The 23010-nt window shown below is 44.1% G+C and overlaps 1 protein-coding gene across 7 annotated transcripts in view; it reads left to right on the forward strand.

Moving 5' to 3' along the window:
- Positions 1 to 19250, forward strand: part of IMPACT (impact RWD domain protein) — a 624075-nt gene extending 604825 nt beyond the window's left edge. For 4 of the 7 annotated variants that reach the window (XM_069620925.1, XM_069620928.1, XM_069620924.1 and 1 more), the window contains one exon: positions 18567 to 18613. The gene's annotated coding sequence lies outside the window, so the exon portion shown is untranslated. Of the gene's footprint in view, positions 1 to 18566; positions 18614 to 19058 lie in introns of those variants that run through there. The other 3 variants (XM_069620926.1, XM_069620927.1, XM_069620930.1) reach the window with 1 other exon arrangement.
- The last annotated feature ends 3760 nt before the right edge of the window (positions 19251 to 23010 follow it).

Raw genomic sequence — 23010 nt, forward strand, 5'->3', positions numbered from 1 at the left:
GCCCAGAAGCCATCTTGCCATATGCAAAATGGAGACATGGGGCAACCGCCGCCACAGCTCACAGTTCACCTATGTGTAGGGTTCTGTAAACATGCAGCATGGACTCCATTCCAGATGAAGTACAAAAGTTGGCAGAGTTGATCATACTGGAGTGAAGAATGTTACCCATTTCAGGGCCTTCCATAGCCTGTTCTAGAGTTTATTGTGCCTTTGACTCACTCCCGTTGGCACATGCGTACCCCATCAGATTTTTCTTTTTTTTAACTCCATTTTTAACCTTTTCAAAGATTTCAATCCTATCTAAGGATGCCCGCATCCTATGTGCTCCGTTTGAAAAGTCAATGACTGTTGCTTTCCACGTGTATTAAAATACAAGAATGGAAAGTAAGCAAACAAACGACATGCCACAGTATTTACTCCGTTTGATTTCCTTTTAACATAACATACACATATTGTCCTTTACAGTGGGCCAGTTTAACATGGCACATTGTCATTTTAAACTGGCACAAAAGCCCAACTTATCGTATATGCCCTCGTAATTAACTAGAAAAGACTTGGCAAAATGAAAACTTGCTCTTCTGATATACAGAGGCAGCTGCATATCTATAAACTATATACACTATTAGGAATAGTCACCATCATTAACTTTATTCGGAAGGTAAATCTCCATTAAAGTGCAATTTTCACAATGCAAAACATTAAAACAAAATTTACATTAATATCCACATTGATCTTGAAATCTTAAAATCGTGTACAAAATATGTGAACAGTAATAAAAGCAATATCAACTTATATAAATCCAAACCTTAGTATTAAACACACACATATACACACGCATCCCACTCAACCTACTGCTCTGTCAAATTAGTGCTTATTCTAGTCTCTAACATTCTCTTCTTAAATGTGGATCTTAGAAAATTTGAGACTGCTAACACATATGCAGGTTGGGTGCAGCATTTCAAGCCTCGGATAACTTGGCGGGATTGAGAGCTGGGCTAGGTGGCTCCAAACCGGGGTGAGCCAACGCGCCCTTGCCCGGCAGTGAGCCCTACAAAAAAAGATAAGATGCGCCTCATCCTCACGCCCCTTGCAACAAAGAGGGTTTAGGGACGAGGAACAGGAGCCACTCTTTCACTTGGCAGACCCATGGGCCAATGGGAGTATGCCTACTCGAAATTGAGGAAACCAGCCTTTTAACTTTGCTACCATCGGGAGGTCCAGATTTACCTCTGACACCCAGACGCCCTTCAGCTGCAAATAAGCCATAGCTCGTTTCCCCCATTAGGCAATTATCAATCATCATACTCCACTCCCAGTCTCTGATGTTATTCTTGACCACCACCTTGTAGGTACTACCCAACCTTGTGGGGTCACTCCCAGCCCAATGTTAAAAAGCATGGTTCTTACATGCCTAAACCAAGAGAGTTCATACCACCTGGTAATGAGAGCAGCTCCTCCTAACCTTCCCTAAACAGAACTAAGGCTTTATTGTTCCATATCCGCAGCCAGTATAACACTGGCTTCATTATAATAGCATATCAAATCTCTATGAAGCCAAATTGGCATGCCACTGGCATTGACAGCGTATTGAGGGGTAAACCCAACAATGATTTCAAAAATCTGTTTTCGGCTATCTGAATGGCGGTGCAATCATCCGCAGCCCATAGATCAGCACCATAGGTTATCCCTGGAAGTGTCTGGACCTGGTAGATCTTAAGAGGTACCGAAAGAGCCTCGCCATCCAGTCTTGTCACCAGATTCCTAATAAGGCTGCACTGACGCAAGTGCGATAGCGAACACCTTGCTATCTGGTCCTGCCAATTTAGTTTATTCGAGAAAATCAACCCCAAATATGTGTATGAGTGTACAGACTCCAGAGGCTGGCCATTTAAGTTGAAATTTGCCTATACTCTGGCCTTTTTCCCAATACCAGCACACTGCATAGCTTTCGTTTTGGAGATGTTGATTCTAAGGCCTTTTGCGGAACATAGTTTGTTGAAAACATCCAATTGGTTCTGCAGGCCAACCAGAGTTTTTGACAGCAAAACTGCGTCATCCGCAAACAACAATAGGCTCCATTTTCTATTGCCCAACATTGGAGCGACCCTTGCCGCTTCTAAAGAAAACAGGCACTAGACTGTTAATATATAATAAGAATAGCAAAAGTGCCGCAACGCACCCCTGCCTAACTCCCACATCAATAGGTACTGAATTAGTTAGCTCCCGAGTCGATCCCCAATGTATCCGTGCCGTATTGCCAGAATATAGAGATTTAATGGCATTACCCAGGGATGTTGGGATGCCTAGTTCCTCTAGTACAGACCACAAAGAGTCCGTAGATCCACAAACGCCAGATATAAGCATTGTGAGTTAAGAAGTGGATATTTCCGGCATAAGAGGTCCAGCCTCATAGCCTGCTCTACCGTGGAGAATCCTGCTCTAAATCCCGCATGCACATTGGAAAGAATACCTTCACTGGCAACGCAGTCCTCCAGACGGTACAAAAGCACCCTGGAATAAAGTTTTGCCAGTGAGTCAATCAACGAGATTGGCCTATAATTACTGGGGGAATCCTGATTACCTTTCTTGTATAGTGGAATGGTCGTTGCCTCCCTCCAACTACTTGGTGGGTGATTACTAGAAAAAACACCATTATAAAGTTTTGTTAGGAAAGGTCCCCAAAGCATGGGTTCAATGTTAAAAAGATCAATGGGAATGCAGTCCGGGCCGGGGGCCTTCCCTTTTTCGCTTCAGACAGCACCTGTGCTACTTCAAGGGATGTGATCACATCAACCCTGCCTTTGTTGGGGGGAGAAAAGGATGCCAGTGCCTGTCCAGTCATCTCGCTTCCGGCCTGCACAGACCGCCCCGCAGCATATAAGGCAGTGAAATGATCATGCCAAGCATCCAATGAAATGTTGCTTACCACACCCAGCTGCTCAGGTTTTAGGTTTTTCTTCACCAGATGCCAAAACTCTTTAGAGTCATTTGACCCGGCAGCCCTACCAAGAGATAACCAAGTACGTTTACCTTGTTCACTCTTCTTTTCAATATGCATGCATTTATAGTGATGCCTACGTTTTTTAATCCCCCTCTGTGGGAATAACCACCCCAACGCCTGGAGGACTGGGTTGCCAGTGAAGGTATTCTTTCCGATGTGCAAGCAGGATTTAGAGCACACATCTCCATAGTAGAGCAGGCTATGAGGCTGGACCTCTTATGCCGGAAATACACGCTTCTTAACTCACAATGCTTGTAACTGGCGTTTGTGGATCTACAGTAGGCCTTTGACACAGTCCTGAGGGACTCTCTGTGGTCTGTACTAGAGGAACTAGGCATCCTAACATCCCTGGGTAATGGCAATAATTCTCTATATTCTGGCAACGCGGCACTGTATATCCTATCCACGCTCCCTGTGGTTAACCAAGACAGTCTTGGCCTCCCGACATTCACGGTCATACCAACCCACAGGTTTGCTGTTAGCCAAGGCTTGGGGGCGTCTTTCCCTGGTGACAAATGGGTAAAGACTTTCTATCAATAGCCTATAGAAATCGGAAGTTGATATAGGAGAATATGTCTCTGCATAATCACCCAATATTGGTAGCAAAGCCTCATAAATTCTGCCCTGAAAAACAGCCGTTGGTAATTGGGGCCATAGTCGGTAGATCCGGGCCTGAGAAGAGGTACCGACTTGTACATCGACAGGCTTACTTTGGCCACTAGTGTTGGAAAAGACCAAAAAGGACACTAGCAATGGGTCGTGATCGATCTCAGCTCTCTCCAAGTACTTTAAAAGACACCAGCCCATCCCAATGGGAAGCAAGAGCGAAAATATAATCAATGCGACTCCCCTTGGTCTGTGTGCGAAACGTAATATGTGCCAGAGAGTCTTCCAAAAACCTCCCATTGCAGGCGCTCAGACCATGTGCGGCAGTTAAAGTTGCCCAACACAAATAACTGACAGCTGGGGAAGCAGCAATAGGTAGGGAGAGTCTGTTCAAAGCCAGTTCCAGGTGCTTAATGGCGCTCTGATTTTGCCTCAGCTATACATTTAAGAAAAAGATAGACGGGCCATTCCTGCAATCGCACACCACACAAAGCAGGAGGACAGTGATCCCACATCCAAAACTTTACATGTTCCCTTGATGCTTGCATGGATCCAAATCAATAACCCTCCCTTGGGGCTCCCCCTCGAGGATCTAATAGCAGGTGAAAAGAAGGCCCGGTAATTTGGCATGTGCACCTGTAGAAGTGACCACGTCTCCTGCAAACATATCACCCTATAGTTATTGATCAGGGCTTGCCAATCAGGATCTAAAACTTTACTGGCAAGCCCATTGATGTTCCATGATAGAACATTAACCTCATCAACTGCCCTCGGGGCCCTAGAGCCATCCACAAAGGGTCTATGCGGGGCCTCTTCCTCCTCCAATACTGGGACGACAATAGGGTTGCCAGGTGATGCTCGCCCAGGCTCAAAACCATTTACTAAACCCCCCAGAGGAACCCCCTGATAGACGGGACTAACATCAAACCCCAAGTGAAGGGATTGCCTCCATGCATCAATATACAGTGTCCAGAGTGCTCCTGGAAATGGCCACAATAGGGGCCTTTAAAGCAACTTCCAGGGTTTCACGCAAGTAGTCCAAGGGCAGCACACTAGCTGTCAAATTCTGCACCCGGCCCCCGGCAGCCTGGGCTTCTGGGGACAAAAGATCTGGCAGAACCCCTGCCCCCCACCTCCCACCAGGGTGCACTCAAGCCAGGTATCATGCAAGTGACCGTTTTTGAAGATGGCATCAAAACAAACCATGATCCCTTTCGAAGCCAAGGCTTCTTTACTGTTCCAAAGACAGGACCTCACATACGGGTTTATAAAACCAAACCTGACACTGCAGCCACCACAAAACATGCAATAATAGTACAACACAAATTCTCATCAGAACAATAAAACCTACTTTAATACAAGATATTGTTATGTTTCAAAAATGGAACTTTAAACTCTGTGTCGACCATTGACCCAAAACCCCACTGGCATGCCCACATGCCAGATAGGGCCAGGACTCGGGGTTCAATTGGGGGTTCAATTGGGGCATATCAGGGGCCTTGCACTATTTTCATGGACTCTCCTGGAGTCAGTCCTGGCGCCTTTGGTGCCAGGCTCTTGTTCAGGATCGGAAACCTCTTTGAAGGGACTACTTTTTCTTTGGAGGCCTGCAGCCAACATGGAGGCACCCACACAGTCTAGTTCCTACAACCAGACTGTGCGGTGCAGTGTTTTAGGGTGTGGTAGCCCGGACTACTTTACCTGGACAACCACACCCAAGTTACAGAACGTGCTTCGCGTTATTCTGCAGCCAGCAGCGTGACTCTCATCATGTCCAGTGACCTGATACCGGCGATCCTTGAACAACGGACCTGCGGAGGAGACAAAGAACATCATTATTAGTCTCTACTTACCTGCGAATTCCATCCTGCCTCTGGCCGTCGATTGTCCATCCTTCTGCTGCTCGCGGTCATCCATCCAGTCATCAGCATGTTCGGGACATCACGAATGCACCGGAACGAAGCAACCTGGGAGGGAGGGAAGGACGGAGAGAGGGAGAGAGGGAGGGAGGGGGAGAGAGAGAGAGAGAGAGAGAGAGAGAGAGAGGGAGAGAGAGAGGGAGAAAGAGAGGGGGGGAGGGGAATAGGGGGAGAGGGGGAGAGAGAGGGGGAGAGAGTGGGGGGAGAGAGAGAGAGAGAGAGAGAGAGAGAGAGAGAGAGAGAGAGAATGAATGAATGTTAAAACAAGTTACTCACGGCACTAGCCGCAGTCATCACGAGAACCTCACCTGGTTGGGCATTTCTAGACCGGAATCGTTCCGGAACTCTTCGCACGCCAGAAAAGACCATCGCGACCTGAAAAAGAAGAATGAATACAGGTTAGCAAGTAAAAGACAAAACAGTGCCGCACTTCGCGCATTACCTACCAAATCGTTGTACGCTCTTGCGTCCTCCATTCTGGCAGGAGCCCGATCAAAGCTGGGCATTCACCAAACCTCCGTGCACCTAAGGGGGAATAAAGAAAAGACATTAATCACAAGAAAGGAAGGCAAGGACATTTAAAGACTGTTGCAATCAGACTTACCTCCCTTAAAAGACACTTGAATGGGCTCGCACCAGTGAAGTTAACTTGGTCGCTCAAGCCCGCAGAAGATTACGCACCCCTGCACAGAAGGCAGGACGGAGAACACGCCAGACACCATAACAAGGTGAGGAGAGGGCCATCAGGTCGAACCCAGGGGCAGGTGGAAGGAGACTGAATCTGATCCTAAATCCAGTCCTCCTGTGCTTCCAGGCCCGACTTCCATCGAAGACACCATCCGAGATCGGGAAGGGTCCAGGGCGAATCCAGCAACCAGGGCTGAGTGGCATCCCCGTGGATACCAGGCGATCGTGACACTCTGCTACTGTGCATTGAGCTGTCTGTCTTCTGCCAGCTCATATTCTACCGCTCCATCACATAGTTTACTGCTACAGACCTGGCCATTCTGCTCAGTGCCTTCTGAGAAGTGGTTTACTCATGTGGCATAATAGCGATCTCCTTTAAGAGATTGAGCTACCCACTAATCCTGGCCTTTAACTCCCTGGATGATTGGGCCTAATTGATTTTGGTGCAATGATCCACCAAATGGCTGAAATCAATGCTACAGAGAAAAGAGAGAGAGCGTGGTTTTGAATCGGAATGTCTGCATGCCATGGTAATTGGCAACTCTATGGCATGAATTGGCCGGCTCACTGATTGTTATTTTGTTGTCTAGTTCTGCCATATCCACTAATTAGGGCTTATTTAACTATAGCTCAGCGGCAACGTGTTTGTCTTGGGAGCAAGACAACGCAGAGCTACACAGGCTCGAATCCCGATCCTGTGCTTAGAAACCACTCGCTGGTATATATGAACAATAAAATAAAATAAATAAATAATTTAGCCAATTTGATGTTCTGTTATCCCCACGTCCCAGGTGGTGCAGTGATAGTTGTTTCCTGGCCTAAACCAACGCATTCTGGGAGGACGAGGCATACAATTAGAACTAGACCTACACAGGAAGAAGTGCCTATGCCTTCTAGGTTCAGCACTAAGCAGTTTTGGAGGAGGATTCTGCTTCTGGAGACTTCCATAAACAGCCTACTTGATGGAGTTTTCTCATAGAGTGGGCTGAATGTTTGAACAAGCTCTGTGAAGCATTTTGAAGAAATCAGACTGTCCTCTCTTCAACCATAGAAACTAAATCCTTACATCTAACAGCATGAGCTCTCCAAATGAATATATATTCCCTGTGGATTGCAGGCATTTTACTGTTAATGGTGACTAGTGTTGTGACAAAGGAAATGAGGAAAGACCTTGCTGTGCATTATATTCTCAGAAGGCTTTCCTGCTTGAATCACTAACCGAGATATATATTTGTTTTAAATTCTGTGGTAATTCTTGTTTCCCAAATTCTTTTAATTTTATGCAAATCAGTGCTAATCCCATTGTGATATTTGCCTCCTACCCTTTCTCATAGGATCATTATTTACACAATGAGGGTGGTTTATTTGCTCACCAATTGCATTTTTTATATACTGAGTTCTGTGCCGATCTCTTAGAGGACCATTTCTCTGACCTCTGCTACACAATCTGTGCAGTGAGCCTGCCCCTCGACAGATCACTGTACATTTTCGTTTTAAATACAGAGAGGACACAAGTGAAAATACTCTGCAGCAAGGCCATTCTGCCAATGGCACTTAACTTTTCACAGTTTAACCAGGAAATGTAATTTCATGTGAGTTCATGTGATTTTCATGAGGACATATGTTGGCCCTCAGTGGAACTGCATACTTTCTGCCATAAGTGATTGATAACATGGAGAATGAAGGGTGCAGTGCCACTCACAACTTACAGATGTCCTCACAAGAAATCAGTTGACAATCAATACTCCACTCCAAGTACAGTAAAACAACCAATATGCTAATGTATTTTAGAAATCACATCAATAAAATTGCGAGTAATCTGTATGTAGTTTGAAACAAGTTCAGTTTCATATAAAGTGTGATTAAGTCTAAATAATGGTAAAGACACTGTAACCTTGCATGGTGTTGAGATTTCTTTCCCGAGCCCTATGACCCCTAATCAGATATCATCAGGTTGCATTGTCAATGGCATCACCATATCTGGAAATGTACTGTCACTTAAAGTGGCAGTAATAAACTGGTATTACTGAACTGATTGGAGGATCTCCATTAGTAGAGGGGTTTGGAAATTGTGTCAACACAAAGGATTATGTTAGTGTGTCTTAATAGAAACAGTGCGTTGCATGCTTATTAGCCATATTTCATGATTGGTTTTGGCGCATTTGGTTGCTCTAACGCCACCCCTATAATTCCAAAACAATGCTGTAGGTAAAAAAGAGAGTAGGGGGTTTTCGAAGGCAGACTCTCTGATTGGCATAGCAATTTACAATGACTGTGGCATTAAGTGCCCTAAGGACCAGCAGTACATTGATTTGTTTTCTGCAACTAACGTCTCCGCCAAAGAGCTCCCTCTTCCTCCTCTCATCGTGAACCATTTGCAAGAGGAGGTCACAGTCTGCTGCTGGGTGTGCCTGAGACCTGAGTTCTGCTCGTTCTGATGCCGTCCTCCCCCAATGATGGCGTTCATTCCACCCCTATGTTGCTGCTGCAGAGTATGTGATTGTGATTCCCCCCTTTCAACCGTACAATATCTTCTAAAAAGTGCATGACTGCATTAAGCTCGAGGTTAACACAATGTTAGAAACATGTAACCTCATAGTCAGTAAAGCCTTTACCTGAACACAGGCCATGCTGGGCTCCCTCGGTCACCAAAAACAGCCCATTTGATTTCTCCTGTACTAGAAGCACACTCCAGGTGACTTGATGTGAGCGAGGGGACTGGGTGTTTTATTTAATTGCCCCTGCTCCAGCAAAACAACGCAAACCTCACATCCAACAACTGACGCTTTCCAAATAAGAATATATCTCATAGGGCTGTAGATATTTTACTGTTAAGGTGAGCTTTGTGACAAATGAAGTGAGCAGAGAGCCTGGTGAACATTACATCCTCAGAAGGTGCTCATGCTTAAATAGCAGATATATTTAAATAAAAGACTTGTAATTTGTATGTTGCCAAAATGTGCTGTGGTTTTATGCAAATGTTTATGTTGCTGCTAAACATTGGTGCTATGTGTCCCCTTTCCCAGGTGTCATTTATTTACAGAATAAGGATTAATTACTTCCTCAATGATTTAATTGTTTATATAATGCGTGAGAGAGTGATTTGTTTATAAACCCCAGCCCTCAACACCACCACCACACCTCAACTCCTGCATGGCCAATATAGGCAAAAAGTGCTCCAAATCCGACTGATTATGCCCTATCTCTCCTTGGAACACAGAGTGCTGACCGTCATCTCCTTGATTTAATCAAGCATTGTGTACACAAACCGCATTTACCTTGGTATGCCAGACTACAAAAAAAGTAAACTGATGCAAAACACAGCAGCTAGACTAGTGCTCACTCAACAGGAGAGAACACATAACACCTGCTCCCAGAACATTCCACTGGCTACCAATGCATAAATGTTATGTAGATTTATGCCGCACATCGCTACCACACGAGGGCAATCTCCAGGTGCTTGCGTAGCTCTGCAAGAGAAGTGGGCAGGGTATGTTAGTGGGGATAGGATGGATGATAGGATAGGTTAAGAACCAAGAGGAAGTGGCGTCTGTGTGTGTTGTTTTGTATGTGGGTGTTGGTTTGATTAGAGCGGCCCCGCCTGTTGTAACCCTATGGGTAGGACCAGTTTATGGTCTTTGCATCGAATTACGTTCATTGAAATACTGAACCAGCATTGACACACCATGAAAAAAAGGAAACACCCAATCCATCGAAACTAATGCATCGACAATTGAAACGTCATTATAAACAAAAACAAAACCTTTTTACATGTATGCAAATTACACGTTATGGGGCGGTCTCCGCAACCCCCCACCTTACCCAAAAACACCTCACCTTCCGAACACCCTCTCAATCATAACATAGTAAGTACACAATAAAAAAGTACTACAAATAAATGCTTTAATACATCGAATCCAACTCTGTGGGCCTTTATAAAGCAGTTGCAAATTGAACAGTCATCTCAAGAAGTTAAAATTGCACAAACCCTTTCACTAGAACGTACACAACAAAGGAAAAAAAATATAGGGAATACGAAGAAAGAATAAAAGCATGTGTAAATCATTTTGGAACAATGGAAGCATTATGTTACCTACACAGTGTGGCTTATAACTTAAAATGTTAAAGTAAAAACATGTACTCACCAAGTTTCAAAAACTTCCAAACATACACGATACATGATCCAACAGTAAACCCAAAACAAAATCCAGGAAAACAAAGCAAAATCCAGGGTCCATCGGTAAACCCAAAAGAAAATCCAGGAAAACAAAGCAATCCATCAAAAAAAGAAAAATCCAAACCATGTAATCCATCAAAAAGCAGGTAAAAATTGACTCCACAAAAGTTCCAAACAGCCCAGATCCAAAAATAAAAATAAAAACTTAGCAGAAAATCCAAGGAGAAAAGGAGGAACGCGACAAACCAACCGAAGCATCCGATCGGAATTTTAAAAATGGCGTTCACGTACAGCGTACTTTGACATAATGCGTATGTCGTAAACAAAGATTTAAAATCCAACAATATTCAAGACAGTGTAAATGTTAATATAATAGTGCCATCTAGCGAAAATACAAGTTAATTGATGCTAAATAAAAAGTTATTTATTGTTTAATAAAAGTTAAATTTGCAAACCAATAAGTTTTAGAGTCATATCTGAATACATTATACATTTCGATACTACCATCGAATTATAGTCAACGAAAGGGTACTTCGATGGTAAGGCTTTTCATTGCATATCATTCGATGGTATGGTGTTAGATGAAATTACATTCGATGGAATGACTAGATAACGGTGTTGTTGGTGTTGGGTGTGTGGGTCATATGAGGTTGTAGTTATGAGCACTGGGTAGTTGTATCCATAAGAGAATCCAGAGTTACAGATGACTGTTGGGCCTTTTATTGTGTTGTGTCCCTATGTGTAGTGGCGTTGGATTTATGGACTATGTGCAAGGGTGTGTTCCTGTCAGGCTGAGAAGTCCTGTGTCCGCGGAAGCTGCTGAACCCCCAACAATCCCCCTGAAATGTAATTCCCAGAACTAGATATTAATTCAGCTCTGCAAACTACACCCCGAAGGGAAAGGGGGAAGTGGATAACAAAACAACACCAGACTGACTGCGTCAAGGCTAACCAAAGCTGAACCTGCAGAGGATATAAGAAAAGCAGATACAAATCCTTTTATTACTTACTTAACCTTTAGAGTTGGAAAGACTTTAAATCCTTAACTAATAATTAAGAATCATACCTGGTTCTTCTCTTGAAATTTCTTAGAGAAGCTTGTAAAGAAGCTGAAAATCTCTCTTACTTGAGTCTCTTGAAATTCACAGCAACTTCTTATTTTGGGCAAACCTAGAAAGTTTTGCTCTTTGCCCTTTTTTCCAAAATTCACTAATTGTCCAGTTAAATTGTCTTTAATATTTTCTTTCTTTTTCTTTCAAACTTTTCTCTAGTTTCCAAAACCTTTTTACAATTCTATAGAGTTTGAGATTTCTTGAAGAAACACGTGCTAAACACACACGCACATGATCTCAATGCTGAAGATTCGCACGTTGAAAACTTCCTGCGTTGAAGAACACGCGCACCGTAAGAAAAGTCCACGCGCAGAAAGCACACGCGCTCGTAAACACACGCGAAGCAGAATTCATGCGCAAACGGATTCTCGCGCAGATAACACACGTGCTTGTAAACACACGCGCTGTTGAACTCCCGCGCCTATTTACACGCGCCTTATAACCCACGCGCAAAAGAGTTCACACGCGGTCGAGTTCACGCGCAATTGAGTTCTCGCGCAAAAGCACACGCGCTTGAAAACACGCGCAATAGAGATCTCACGCGGAAGAACACGCGCTTGAAAACACATGCGCAACAGGGTTCTCACGCGGCGAACAGATTCTCGCGCTAGGAAGCACACGCGCTGGAAAACACGCGCAATAGAGTTCTCACGCGGCGAACAGATTCTCGCGCTACGAAGCACACGCGCTGGAAAACACAAGCGCAATTGACTTCTCACTCCGAAACAACGCGCTTGAAGACACACGCGCTAATTTCACTCGCACGCGCAAAGGTTCAACGGTTAGTTTCAGATTACACGTAGTACGTGTTTAACAAATAGCGTTCACCCGTTAGTCTCGCGCAAAACTTCAAGTGCACTCAAAAAGTTCAAAATATAAATTCAAAGATAACATTCTACAAGATCTCACTTAAATGTCTTTAAGATAAACAGAGCGGCAGTTAAACAAAGTCACTTATCTCCAGAACGATTTCCTAAAGATCTTCAGAGTTTCCTGTCTTCAAAACGCATTCCTGACAGCTGAGAACTTCTCCTGAAACCCCCAAGAAAGTAGCCGCTCAACTGCTAACGCCTGAAGGATAAAATCCACCAGGCCCCAAGTCTTAAGCAGGAGCAGCCACTACACACGTCCTCTCAGCTGGGGTTTAGATGATGAAAGGCAAAGAGTGACAGTTTAGAATGTTCATTGTTGTTCTGCAGTGTTTCCTAACCAATCAGAGCTGTCACTTTGCCTTGGGTCAGAACCAGGATTCTGAATCAGGAAGTTAAGGCCAAACCAACTACAATAGAAAACTTCCCACCCACACAAGGCTAATCTAAAAAAGAATGATAAAAGAGAAATAATGGAAAGAAACTTGAATAAGGGAAAATAGCCTGAATAGGGGAAGGAAACCTGACAGTTCCTCTAAGGTTTCCAGAGTCTCAGAGGAGTTTGTTCCGTATGAGGATTAGATTAGTCCTCAGTGTGTCTGTGTAGTGTGGCTAGCTCCTAGTCGTGTATAGTGACATTGGTTATGTTGTCGGAGCAGGAATGGGGTGATTGGTTAGTGCGTCATTTGGTTTGACATTGCCGCTGAAGTGCATCTTTGGTTGCCGCTCGATGGTACCTTCCCACGTTCATGGTTGTGGTCCGTTGGCCTGCCCTGCCTCCTCTTCAAGCATAGGGCTGACTTCTCCTAAGGGTTTGAGGGTAGGGGGGATGGTTGTACCCAGTGTGTTCCTAGTTGATTGGCGGGGTTGGTTGAAAAAGCATCCAGTTCAAGGTCAAGGAGCAGAATTTCTCCAGAACAAAGTCTCTTCAAACTAACCAGAGGGTTAAGATCAGGACATATGGGACTATTAGAAACCATAAGGTTTTGCAGAGAAAGAAACATAAACTCCACCTTTTCCACTATGTTGGCCAAACAATGGAACATGCAACCAAGGTGAACCAAGCCACTCCTCAATAGTTCAACATACAAACATAACCTAAGGGAACGTCATAATGCTCTAGACAACACTTAGCAATCTATAGCGACTAGAAGACATTACATAATGGCACCACCACAACTATAAGAGAACACCTTCAGTATCTCCCAGAATATCTAGACCTCAACACAGGATAACTTCACGTATCAACAACTAAAGCAAACGCCTCTCACAATAATGCAACTGACAGCAAGACCAATCATTTGAAAGCACTACAGAAACCCCAAGAACACTCCCCAGCTTTTAACTAACACTCCGTTTCTATCCACATCCAAATGCAAACCAGCCACTCGCACACGTCTTTCTTTTAAAATAAACATACTTTCCCAAATTTCACAAACGTACACCTCTAACTACAACTGACAAACGCAGCCCCTGGTCTACACTTGACCACCCTATAAGCACAAGACCGCCCCTCTGGACACAGCGCCTTCAATGCCTCCTGCACTTCTCACCTAGAAAGCTTACAAGCAAGCAGAGCTTGGGGTACTGCTGATCTGCAACATCAGCACAAAGCACTGCAATCTTTCTCTTCCAGTTACCCGAGAGCCTGGAAACGATGCAAATGGCAGCAGCGCATGGTACAAATCCTGACAAAACAGAACGCTACACCACCACCACAACCCACCACTACACCATCTAACTCAACACCATCACTCCATTCCACCACTACTTCACACACCACACCACCCCATCATTCCACACAACCACTTTTGGTAGGTCAGAAGGAGGCGACAGATCAGTGGGTGCCAGGTTTCAACAAGGTTTATTCTAAAATAATTTTAAAAAACGCCTACATTTTCTCATCTTAAGGGTTCCCTACCAAACAAAACTAAACTAGGGTGCTCGTCGTCAGTAGTGAACTCCGTAACCAAGAGTCTGTCCCGTCTCTACCACTATTACTAAATAACAGTTCCAGGAGAATGACTCCCTTCTCCTGGATTGCTTGATCCGCACAGTTCTCACAGTTCTCCTCGATAGGGGATTTTTAAATAGGTCTTTGCCACTTTGTGCAGTAAATCTTCCAGTTCATTCAAGTTTTGTTAAACTGTTTTTATTTTATTCCGACCAACAAAATAAACCAGGTAACTAGACAACCTGGTAGCCCTGCAACCATAGCTATTCGCACAGCCATAGCCTTTGATACAGTGTACGAAGAATCATAATAGGCAATGAAATAGAATCTGAAAGCAAAGCACCATCCTAACCAGGACAGAAAGGGGAAAAAAAGGACCAAAGCCCCAACCAACAGCAAGGAGACCTACAAAAACCCCATACTACAGCAAGGAAACATACAGAAACGCCACACAAGAGCAAAGGAAACTAACAATAACACCTGCTTGCAAAATTCTCATCAAAGGCTGCAGCTAATCTGTAATGGGGGTCCGTATAGTTTGCATTGGGAGCGCATATATGTAAAGACAGGAACGTGATTATACATTGTCCAAGATTAATCTTCTATGGAGACATATCGTCAGAGTGGGCAAACATCATCCGCATGAGGACGTTACAAGCCTCCACATCAACACTCACTTCTCTCATTCCTCTATGTATAGCTCTGTACCAGGCCGTGGTCTCAGCGACTGTCCATCTCCGTAAATCGCATGCCTCCACATTGGGTCCCACATCACCTTCCAGGCCATTGCAATCCTACGTTTAGCAAGCACAGAAATCAAATCTTTCATCCTGGTGAGGTGCTTAGTGTGTTTTTTACTCTGCTGGAACATCCCCATGAGACAGGCCTCTGTAGGTCACAAATGCATCTCTGTGCCCCCACGGGCAACTTTGCCCGCAATCACCACCCAAAATCTGAACCACCGGGCAACTCCAAAACATGTGCAACATATCGGCTGTCACATCAGCACATCTAGGGCAGACCTGCTGTATTGCCCCGCAAAACTGGGATGTTTTGTGTGTGGTCATGTGTGCCCTGTGTGTTACATACATCTGTGATAACTTGAATCAGGCATTCCATGAGACCTTCTTGGTGTATATCAAGGTCTGAGCCCATTCCGCGTCCGTGAAAGGCCTACCCAGGTCTGTCTCCCATTGCAGCCGCACTTTCAGGGCGGGCTTGCTCCACCTAGCCAACACCAATTCATACACTCTGGAGACAACATGGCCTCCCTCCGACATATCGTACATGACTTCGAATACCGGATCAGGCTTGATACCTTCAAGGAAGTCAGGCCTTCTACTACCAATCTCCTTCAAAAGGTCTGAGTGCAATAGAAATGGACCCGTGTGTAGCCCAGACATCTGAAGTAGGGACTCAAAAGTCCATCTCTTTCCCTTCCAAAAACAGATCACCCACCATTGCCACTCCATTTGCCTCCGAGTATCTCCTGACCTCCTGAACCGACCTGAGGCGTTGTTAGGCAGAATCCTGTGCAGTGCCCTTAGGGACCACTACACACAATTAAGACTACAGGTGGCAATACAAGTTTTACCTTTGGTACAAGCCTGTACTACTGTGTTAAAGTGGTAGCAGTAGCGGAGCAGCCAGGCTTTTATATGAGCAGTAGCAGAGATTACACAAAGGGACCACAATAACTGTGACTCAAGCAAACACTGACTCAAGGTTTCAGGTAAAAAATATGAGTACATTTATTTTGAAACCATTTGTTATAAACACAACACTTCTATTAATTCAAAATCACACGTAAAATACACTACAACCGACCAATTCACTTTGGTACACTCTAACTCAAGGTAAGTACCCTATGTTTTAACGGTCCGGTGTTGTGAAACAAAAGACGTTACTGGGAATACACTTGTGATCACTTTTTGACAGTAATGACAGTTCGGTCTTACTAAAGAAACGCGTATCCGCGGCAAGAAATGTTACCAGGGCAAAAACACACTAAGCACCTGAGTTAACCAGAGAGAGTTGGGGGCAAAAATCATAGGCAATACTTTAGTCAAGGCAGACAGAATCAGAGAAGACTATTTGATGGAATTCAAGAGTCAATAGGCCGGAGCCAGTGTCAAGTGGAACCGGGTTCCTGTTGTCGAGGATCACACAGTCGGACAGTTCAAGATTCAACGTTGCCACGAGTACTTGGATATTGTCAGCATAAGAAGCAAAAGTTATAAGAAGGAGGGAAAACAAGGGCAAGCCCTGGAGGTGAAGAAAGAGGGATTCACCCTAATTCCTCAAGCAGAACACAGTACCTTATTCAATGAAGAAGCTGGTGCCACGGCAGTTGTTCCTGTTGGTTTCCTGCAGACCCACGGTTCCTGGAGCTTCTGTGCGAAGGAGGACGTCTGGAGGGGTCTGCACCACACATGGATGAAACCGGCAGCAGCGACGGTGAATAAAAGGTGCGCTCCTTAAAAACAGGAGAGGCTCTTCAGATGGATATCCGGACCACTACAGCAGTGTGTAGCGATTTCGACCAAGAAGAGGATCCTCTGGCTGTGGAAGATGAGCTGGTTATCCCCATCAGGCTCAAGGGAAAAAGACTCCGGACTGGATCTTCTCTGGTCGTCGAAGGGTAGATAGCTCAGGACTGCAGCAGGTCTTCACCGGGACGGGGTAGTTGCAGCAGCCGTATTCTTCTCCGCTTCACTTCGGTTCCTTGTAGTTCCATTGGCGACTCTGACTTCTAGCCCAAAGAGACCTGCCTTTTATGCGAAAATCCCCCATTCACACAGCCTGGCTGCCAATCACGCAGCAGGGGGGTTGTCCAGCCCGGACAACCACCTCAGCCAATCATGGCAAAGTGCGACTTGGGCTTCCTAAGATACCCTGTGCAGGGGGTGACTACACCCCTCCCTCACATTCAGCCCTAGACACCCAGGCGCCTGGAGGAGGGCTTCTTGGCAGAAGCCCGCCAAAAGACAGTGAACAAAGGAGGAAAACCTGGTTTGCCGCGCAAAGTAAAACACAAGAAAGACTTTAACAAAAAGAAACGTTGAATAAACCCGACCAGATCCAAAAGAAAAAGTATTTGGTCAAGCGGGTTTATGTTCGAGGCTAATATAATAGCCTAAAACAATACCACGTTTATATCATATAATCGCGGTAGAAAAGTTAGGGTAGACGCCACTGCCACCAGCCACGTCTAAATGTTAAAAGAGCGAAACAATGCTCTAGGAGGTACAGAAAAAAGGGATACGGAGTAACCCTTTCCAGTACTCCATGTAAAATGGTGTGTACTGGATCTGTGGTTAAATGACTAAGTAAAGTTAATGGCAACTTTACCCTTTTCTGTGGGACTGTAGTCAGCCTCAGAAATGGAGTCGGTGGGAAGTCTAAAAGACAACCCTGTGTCACTGCACTGAAGGTGCTCTGTAACACACAAAAGAGGACGACTACTGAATTGGTGTACTCCTGAGTCCACAATCACAAAAACAGGTAAAAGACACATGGCAAAACATGGGTAAGTGTGGGGGAAAAGCTCACACTCTTACCAAGTGAAAAAAAGAAACTCCAGAAATCCAGCAAAGCTGCTGGGGGACTCACTAGGTGAGGGAAATTAGCCGTAAAATGAGAATTCTCCCTAACAGGCATGCACCCACCAGTACCACAAGAGGGATATTTGGGGAGTATGGGCCGGGGTCCCCAGAAGCCTCCATAGCCTCTGCCACAGGGTTTTACCCAACGCCAAAAGGTGAGGTAAATTGGAAAGCGTGTTCTCATGTACCCACAGTACCGCCTTCAAAAAATATTGCTTGAGAAGTTTGTAGCAGGCCAGAGATGGCTAATCTGCCAGCCAGCTCATAACAAACTGCAGCTGGCCTGCAAGAACATATAGTTAAAAATGGGGGTGTCTGATCCCCGCACGCATATGATCCCTCTTCAATGTACTCCATGCAATCCTGTTTCTCTGGCCTCTCCAAATAGAGTCCCTGATGATGGAATACAGTTTATCAAAAGACCTCTTCGGGATTTTGAAAGGGATATTGACAAAGTGATACAACAAACTGGGGTGTGCCATCATTTTCAAAAGTGCTACTGTTAAAATACAATTGTGTGACACTTCCAAAGGTTACTTTTTGTAGATTTCTTCAAGAGTCTTAAAACTAGTGTTTGCCTTTATTGATGAGACTTGGAGTTATTTAATGCATTTTCCTCTCTCCATATTTCAACAGTATTCAAGCGGTCAATACAAAAATAAAATGTTTTTCAAAAACTTAAAGATGGAGGCCATGGTTTTGTTTGCAGTAATCAGACTCTCAAAAGTAGTCTCCATTTCATTTCTATGTTCGCAGCAGCCCATCATGCACGCAAAGCTGGTAAGGGAAATATCCTCTGTTAACAATGAAATTCATACCACAGAACTTTGTGTCTGAAATGTATTTGTCTTTACCTGTTAATTGACATAACATTCTTGGTGCGGGACTTTACCACGCCCTTTTGGGGCTTTGCTCAGGTATTAACTTGTCTTGCATCCTTTATCGCCCAAGTGAAAGCCTTGGATATTAGCTTAAATCCATTTTCGAATTCATTTATATTTTGGTAAAATAAGTGTGTGTATTTTTGCTTATTTTGTTACATGCACTTCTTTCCAGCATTTGCAAAATAATTTACATATACACATCAATGTATTATGAAATTGCTAAAAGTGAACTTTTGTTTTTCAGATCTAACGGCTGGGTACTATGTATCTGATTCCCAAAACATTTTATGATGTGACTCGATGCCCAAAATCAGATCTGCTCTGTATGGCTGCTGAGTTAATTTATTATGATTTTTGGACAGTATGACTATTGCTTCTAAGTAGGAAATGTGCAAACAAGGCCTTTTCTGTACTGAAATAAAATTCTGGAAAAGTCACAGAAGTGTCTTTCATCTCATTGCCTATTATTTGAATACTATAATTTCAGTCTTTACAAACGTTACCTATCCTTTTGATATGTTGTGCTCTGGGAATGATTTTGACAAAGGTGTGCACTCATTTCATGTCAAGCAAAATAAACTATCACTCATAAATTGTATGAGTGATAGTATTTCATTTTAACCTATGTTTGTGATCGGATATATGTTTGTTTAAATAGCATACTGAACATAACCAGACTGTATTATCACACATCCACATCCTCATTTTACAGTCAGAAATGTATACTACTTTACCCGAAATACCATACCACAATTTCTCTGGTTTGTGTAAAATAGAAAAGTGCAGGGGCTATCAACTTGATATCATAATTCTCTAAGCTAGAGCCATGTTCACATGTTAATGTGTTCTGTACTCTACAACACAGGCACACACGCGGGCATGCACAAACGGTAAAACATAAGCATACACACATTTCTCCCCAAAAATGTATTTCAGTAGTCGAGATGGAAGATTAATGCAAATGATAATAAAACAAAATAAGAGGTCTTGTTGGTGCTGTGATTTCCTGCAGTTGTCTAGTTTCAGAAGTACTTCGTTAAACACCCCAAAACCAACCCCTTTCAGGATAGAGCAAATCCTACAAATTAAGGTTGGGTTAGAGTATGACCTACAGTGTATGGGTACCTTAAGAGAAAAGATCTGTCGGAAAAACCGTGCAAGGTACGAGGAGAAACACAAAATCTATAATGAGATACCTAGACTAAACGACCAGAGGTCCAAAGTCCTTAACTATTCTAGAAACTCTTCTTACAGGGCCTAAGGTCCAAAGTCTATCCCTATTCTAACAAACTGAGCTTTCCAGGTGTCCACCCATGACAGTATTTAGACAATCTTAGTCATACAGTCAGACGGAGTGAGATGCCCCTGCAGACTTCTTTCAAGATGCCTGCTGCTTCTTGTGGCTCAGTCTTTGTCAAAACTGTAGCCCCTGCCCTGACTTGTCCTGAAGCTGATGCCAGCTGGTTAAGATGCCTATGTCCAAAAGGGATGCGTCATGGCCTTATGCAGCTACCTGTGGTAGATCTTCCAGTGCTTAATTTGTAAAACTTCAAAAGTGCCAGGGCTCAAACAATTTTGGCTTAATTGTACCTGCACTGCACATGGCAAGTCCTACCCACTGTTGCCCCTGGTCGTCGTCATGGTGTCGCCATGTTTGGGGCTACAGCCGCTTTTTCTTGCAGCTCGTGTAGGTATGAAAGGGTAAGAAGGGATGGGTTGAGGAAGTATTAAAAGAAACCAGTGTTATGGCAGGTTTAGAGATTACCTCAAAATAATTTTTGGAAAAATAGACAAAAAGCGTGCCTTTGAACACTTCTGGACCAGACTGCTATCCTAAAAGTAATCATGCATTTGATAAAATGTGACAACCCATGGATACTCTTATTTGCCCTATTTTAGCTGGTATCCAGTGATTTCAACAAAAACATTTCAGAGAATGATTTTATAATTTTTTCGTTAATAAATACCTCGCTGAAAATGATTTGGGTAAAATCACATAGAACCATTTTAGCTATCACACACACATAAAATTGTTTGTACTGAAAGAATTTAAAAAATACCATTGTATTTAGCCACTTTTTGATTAGAGTGTGGATAAGCACAGTAAACATAGCAGGAACAAATAAAAAAATAAAATAAATACAAGGTGCCATCATGTACTATTTTCCTTTTGAAAATCTGAAAAGAAGCCAACATTGGTATAAAGCATCAACATCGATATTAACAGAAAAATACAGATTAGAAGATGAACATTTAAATGTGTTTGTTCGAATTCTAAACTTTTCTGCTTGAGGTATCTAGCCTAAAATGACAAAATAATCATTTTGTTCAACGCCATTTTACTTCATGTCAGAAATCCAGTCAGAAATTGTACCACAACTTCACTAACTGATATTTCGGGGTACGAAGGCTAAAATTGGTTCTCAAAATCAAGTGCAATATAAATAAACCTAAACAAAATATAAATAATATATTACAGTACAGATACAATTGACATATTACGGGAAAGTCAATACAAATGCAATGGTGTTTGTAAAGAGCTGTCTGTTAACTCATAAAGCCCCTAAAGTGTCTAAATTGAAGGTAAGACCTCCCTTCCAGCATTGGATCTTTCATAGATTCACATGCTGTGAATATTCCTGTCGTCAGGCTGGGAATCCTTGGTAACATAGAGCAGTTTAAACTTAAACTGAAAACTTTCTGTCACTTTTGTGCTGTATTATAATCATTTTGGGCCATACAGCCCCCAGCCAATTGGAACACCTCCCTTAACTCCTCCCCTATCGGCCATCTTCAGATTTGTTACTGCACGTTAGTGTAAGGAGTCCTCAAATATCATCTCTTCAATATTTCTATGAATAATTTCGGATTTTATCATTTCCAGAAGAAATTAATATTTTTTGATGTCTACTTGGCGACCGGCATTGGCGGAGACAGTGCTAGCTCCGTACACCGTTTCTGCTGCCGGTAATCTTTGACAAGATGGACCTACCTCATGGCTGAATCCACGAGGAAGAGTCTGTTCATGGCCTGTGCCCAATGTGGGTCATGCATATGTAGAGGGTCATCACAACGACTGCCTCTAAAGCCTTCACCCTAACCATGTCATCCGAAGCCTGCAAAATGTCAGTCGTTCTTAAACAAGACGATAAGGAATCGACAATGTCGTCTCATCGTGTTGCTCGAGGACACCGGCGGGGCCTCTGAAGCCGCGTTGGTACGGAGTCATGCTTCATTATGGTAGGGCAGGATGGCACAGCAAATCACCTCTAGTATGAGGTCAAGATCGCACAAAGTCCAGGCCATCAGCAAGAAGAGGCGACAAACACAGATCCTTGCACAAGGACCGGTCTTCACCAGAGGTCAGTGCCCAAGGGGGGTCGGCAGTGAAGGAAAACCAAGGCCTATTCCATCGCCCCAAGGACACGTCTTCATCTAAGTTCACGTCTAAATCTGGTGGCCACTCTTTGCCTTCAGCGACAAAAAATGGCTTGTCGTCCCGATCGGTCACGGGTGCGTCATTGTCGACGACCAAGCCTTCCTCCAGGTCTTCTACCCCAAGGCCTCGATGCCGCCCACCAGCACCGCAGCAACAAAACCATTGTCGACCATGACTACCGGGTCATCGGCGAAACCGTCAGCGGCCACTACTGCTGCATCATCAAAAACATCTGCGTCAACGACTACTGCGTCATCAACAAAACCGTTACTGGCCACACTGCTGCGTCATTAAGAACATCTATGTTGATGGCTGTGAGACCCTCGTCGACGGGGAAAAGTGCATCTTCCCATAAGACTGTTGCCAACGCCATTGTCACTGGCATCGCCGACATGCAGACCAGCACAGTGTCTGCGTTGATGGCCCATCCACGGGCATCTTTCCCCAACCTTGGTGTGACCCTGCCACTGGTAGCTATTGTGGTCTCTGAGCCCAGTACTTCCCAATCGGAAGAGATAGAGGAAGCACTAGAAGAGGCCATCATGTCACCACCGTCTCCAGCAGGTAGGACATCGCCTCCCAGAAGGCAATCCATCTCACTGTGGGGTGAGGCAAGCCTAATCAAACTACTACCACCACTCCTCAGCACTCATCTCAGGTACAGGACAGTGTGCCTTCAATGCAGCCAGATCCATTGCTTCCTCCACAGGGAAATAGGTCATTGGACATGTTATCCACATTAACCACTCTGGTGGCA

This window comes from Ambystoma mexicanum, chromosome 5q, assembly GCF_040938575.1.
Source record: "Ambystoma mexicanum isolate Mex_15411 chromosome 5q, UKY_AmexF1_1, whole genome shotgun sequence".
In the NCBI taxonomy this organism is placed as follows: domain Eukaryota; kingdom Metazoa; phylum Chordata; class Amphibia; order Caudata; family Ambystomatidae; genus Ambystoma; species Ambystoma mexicanum.